Here is a 5263-nt window from a genome sequence, read left to right as displayed (position 1 = left end):
GGGGGAGAGAGAGAGAGAGAGAGAAAACGAGAGAGAGAGAGAGAAAACGAGAGAGAGAGAGAGAGAGAGAGAGAGAAAACCCCAGCATGATGAAGCTCCAAAGATTAGGATAAAAACGCTACACAGAGAAGAAAAAAAAAATCCTTCTTGCTGGCGACCTAAGATGGCAGTGATGGGAAGTGCACTTCTCACCGAAGATGAAAGGAGAAGTATTCATTAGCGACTGTCCTGTCTATGTCGGCTGGAACTCGTCTGAACCCTGGGTCGCAGGTGAGGAGAGAATGAGAGAAGGAGAAAGAAATGGTAAAATGTAAAGAGGGGTATTTTTGGGATAATGAAAATGGGTAACTTACCAGTGTTTTACTCATAAGGGCAAAAGTGTCATTTCAAAGCATTCTGTAAGCCAAACTGACGATAGGGGATCCAAGTCCAATTTGGTAAAAGAGAGGGGGTATCCCTCTAATATTGGCATTCTCCAAGGGTGGCGTTGTAAATTACCCTTATTTTAAATACCAAAATTCCCTTACTAAATGTGAAGTACTTAAAATGCCTATGTAATAAGTCACATCCTCAAATCGATACTTATTGTACCTTTCTCCCAAATCGAGTATCGGAGATCACAACGGCGGTGGTAGCAGCATCGGCGACTAGCAGGAACTCGCGGCGACCAACAAGAACTCACGACAACCAGCCAAGACTCTCTGCCATTAGAGCTAAATGCAGCGAGGAGGTGACCCATGATGGTGGCATCGGTGGAGAGTGAGAGACGGAGATCAGCTCTAGACGGTCAGCGATTCATTAGGAAATAAAAACTAGAGGGCGAGTTCTGTAAGGAGCCAAACTTGGGTATTGGTTTCTGGTAAATCACTGATACCGCCTGGAGCTAAATTCCGATCTGGAGAGTTGGACGGAGCCCAATTCGAAGAGCACTTGATTCAACCACCGATCCTGCTAGAGAGGTTTCTATCGACAGTTCTTGGATGAACTCTTCCATTGAAATTGTGTTACATAGCTTGGAGAGGACCCTAAGCAGCTTCAATGGCTGTACAAGGATTTCAATATTATTTTTGTTTTAATTTAGTTGGTTTCTTTTGATATTTTCACCCATATTTATCCCGTTATACAGATTTTAGAAGTATATATGTGGCGGGTTCTTTTGGCTAATGTTGAATTTCTTCTTCTGATCTTCATAAGGATTGGAATCTTGTAAGCTTTTCTGTGTTTTCTTTACTGATTATTTCTAGTATTCTCCGTTTTTTGCTAGTTTCTTTTTTGTTTTGTGTTGAAGTTTGAAATGATGAAAAAGATATCTTCAAGTAAAAGCTCAATTGTTGTGCTATGCTGAATGATTTTGCACATCTGTCTGATCCCAAAGTTCTGTTTTTCTTGTCCTCATTTTTCCTTTCAACGGTTAATTTTTCTCTGAGTAACGTTCCTTTGGACTGTGAAGCTCTGCCCTTTGTGTCTGATACACTTTAGGGGATTCCCATCTCCAGTCCGCACAATGTCACGTCCTGAGAAACTCTCGCTAGGAGAAACTTTAGAAGAATCACGGCGGCCCTGTCGTCGCCTCCCAAGGGCGGAATACCTAGTATGGATTCATTAGATCCATGAGAAATCGAGAACTTCTCTTTGGGCTCTTGTAAAGCCTTTCTCTCCGAAGAGTGTAAGTGTCTTCCTTGAAGGAGGGAGATCGAAGGGTGGCGGCCTCCATTAATGAAGTAACGAAGCCTTTCTTGAAGAGCTTTGGTGGGGCTTCGGTTTGTTCGTTTTCCTTCGGGGTTTGATGGGTTGAGAGAGGTCAGATACCTAACGAATTGGGCCAGATTTCGGCACTGGAATATCTCTAATCTGAACTGCAATCGGCTCTCCAATGATATCCCACTTGAGTTCTCTAGTCTGCACAAGCTCGGGATCTGGGACATTTTTTTAGAACATCCAAGTAGGCCTCAAGGTTGAGAGAGAGAGAGAGAGAGAGAGAGAGAGAGAGAGAGGAATCGCTGGCGGTAGCTGCTATTGGAGATGATCACGACTCACGACTAACGACTAAAAATAACTTAGGTAAAATATGTTTATTTTTTGTTTTAATTAAAAGGGTAAAAATGTCATTTTAAATCCTTATTTAAAGGAGACTGATGGTAAAGGGTCTGAGCATAATTTGGTGAAAGAGAGGGGGTGTTCCTATAATACTGACATTCTCTAGGGGGTGGCGTTGTAAATTACCCATATGGAAATTAACACTTTAATGGACAATGTATTACTCATTAAAAGAAATAAAAAATAAAAAATGATGCATTATGATTCATGGGAAAAATTTTTTTTAAGGGAGTATGATCCTTACATCCAAACTGGGTGGGGTATGAATGATCTACCCACCCCATGAAAGAAAAAATGACCTTTTTATAAATGCTTCCTCATGCACTCCTATTAGCATGAATTATACTCTACCACAGTAAACACTTCCCATGATTCATATACTAAAATTAGTAATAATGCTTACAACACAACCAAACATGGTCATATACATTACACAAAAAAGTAGTCCAAAGGTCCAAAATAATTTTTTTTCTTTTTTGAAGTAAGTTTATAATGTTTATCTTTTTTTTTTTTTTTTTTTAAGGAAAAAGTAATAAAGGAAAACCATTATAAAGAGAGGATAAAAAGCGTGTTGAAAAGTGAAAGCAATGTGTGATTGATAACCTCTATCACCTGTCATTGGCCCAACCTATAAAGCTTATGTGCATATAGTAATATCTCATTAGGATGTTTTAAAAATCTCCATTAATTCTGATTCAGATCATCCTAAAAATGGGTATCATAATCGATTATGATTGATAAAATTCAATTGGAATTCTAAGGCACACCAAAGGAAACTTTATTGAAGCAAGCACCAAGAGTTTTTTATATGGATTACAGCTTGCGAAAGCGAAAGGATGGAACATTGTAGAAGTTTGGAGCAATTCAGAGGAGTTAAGTCATTTTCTTTTGAACAAAAGTACTACTTCATGGCCTTGGAGTGTCGTTCCTATTTTTGTGGATGTTTTTGATCTCGTACCACTAACCACATTTATGCTTAAGCCTACTAACGAAGTTGTCTTATTTTTAGCTCATTTGGCTTATGTATCTATGAACAGGAAACAAAATATCACCCTCTATAACAACAACATAGATGTACAAATAGTTTTATTTGATATTTAATATCTTTTTCTTCTTATCAAAAAATTGGAATTGGTGGGGACTCATCGTGACTATCCCCAATTTGATTGGAATTAGTATACGTAGAATTGGATTCAACAGGAATCATCTAGACCACTCTATCATTGCCAAAATTAATCAGAAAATTAGCCAATTCACATAAGCATGGGCTACCACAATCCAAATTGTGCCTTACTAGTAACAAGTAGCATCCCCAAAGTGCTTCACCTGCCGATCTCAACTTAAAAATCTTTATGGGAGGGTTATATATATAAAAAATAAAGTATATAAATTTTTTTTTTTTTTGCTAAAAGTCAGCAAGTATATGTATTAAAAAAGAAAGTAAATAGAATACAGGTTTAACATCTAGCATTCCCAGACGGATACAAAAATTAGATGAAATGTGTTGCCCAACTCCACCAACCTTTGGCAAAGCCATCAGTAGGGGAGAGAGGAAAACGCCAAAACCTCATTCGAGGACCACCTTCGACATTGCCATCAGCAGTCACTCAAACAAGGATAAAGCAATCAAATTTACTTAAATCTGTATCGTGGTCTGAGCTGAGCATCCCAACTAATTTCAGAAGAAACAAATCCGGGACAGCCCCACCACACTTAATCTGCTTGGGACCTTGTACCTTTGTTCGCAAGACTGTCTGCCACTGTGTTCACCTCCCTAAAACATTGCGTTAGCCTCTAGGTAATAGTCGCTGAAAAGGAACTAAGAAACCGCCATTGTTGAAGAAAAGCCCAAGGAAGAGATTTCCTATGGACAGCCTCTACCACCGATTGAGAATCGCATTCCACCCACAGCTTATTCACACCCATCTCCTTGGCATATTTGAGACCAAGAAAAAAGGAAGTGAATTCCGCTTTAATTAAATATACATTATAATTAAAGGTTATTGAACTAATGAAGTGCAATATCAATTAGTTTATAATATTTTCTCTTTAGTAAAAATTAAGAAAAATTACTTGGACACCCCCTATATTATGGTATGATTGCTTGACACTTTTAAAGTTTGAACCAGTTACTTGAACCACTTTTACATTTTAAGATTTCTTACAACTAGCCCATGTTCGATAGTTAATCACCATTCAATGATGACATCATGGGTTAGGATGCTCTAAAATACCCAAACTACCCTTTAAGGGTATCGAATTGATTACTTAAACACTCAAATCTGTACTATGATCGGATTGTAGTAATGAGTAATAACTCACCAGTCATGCCTTCAACTAATAATGGTTTCATCCAAAGAAAAACAAGAAAAACATTCATTTTTTTTTTTCTAACATAGCTCTGAAAAGCTAATATGAGTTATGCAAGGAGTCAATTGTGTCAATTCCATTACGCCATTGGTGCTTCCATCAACTAAAATTATTGTGGAATGAAGCTCCTAGATTTATTGTTTATGATGTTGATTGGGATGCCACAGAGAGACCCCGATATAGATTCAAGTGATTGGTTGGATGTTAGGCTTTAGATAGATCTCGTTCACTTAACCTTCTTATCTGTTGATGGTAATATTGAAGGTGGAATTAGAGATTAGATTTTGATCTATCCTCATCCAGATCTTTTCCTGTTGATGGCAATGCCAAAGGCATAATTAATATCTGATTTTATGTTTCATCTATGCCCTATTGGATTTCTCTGTATTTTATTCATTCTTTTTTAATAAAATCTTGCTCACCTTTAGCGGAAAAAACTAATTTGCTTCCATCAGCATCCATGTCCTCTAGCTTATGCAATCAAGATAACGCCCCACGTGGTATGCTCTTAACTTGCAGATTCCCTCTGATGTTTAAACACCTTAAATTGGTCAAGTATTTCATCTCCACTTGTAGATATCTTAAGCTCTTGCAAAAGGACAAGTCCAACGATATGAGCCAAACCAATTTTCCAAATGCATCCGCTAATTTTCGAAGGTTCACACACCATCATAAACACAGAAAACAAAGGTTGACAAGTTAAAATATTAAAGGTGTCAAATTTTTTATCTATGCATGTATTACTCAAATCTAGTATTCGAAGTGTAGGCATGTGCTACAGGAAGTTGATCATGGA

This window comes from Macadamia integrifolia, chromosome 2 (assembly GCF_013358625.1).
Source record: "Macadamia integrifolia cultivar HAES 741 chromosome 2, SCU_Mint_v3, whole genome shotgun sequence".
Classification (NCBI taxonomy): Eukaryota; Viridiplantae; Streptophyta; class Magnoliopsida; order Proteales; family Proteaceae; genus Macadamia; species Macadamia integrifolia.
The sequence above is the reverse complement of the archived record's forward strand: the minus strand, read 5'-3'. Positions refer to the sequence as shown.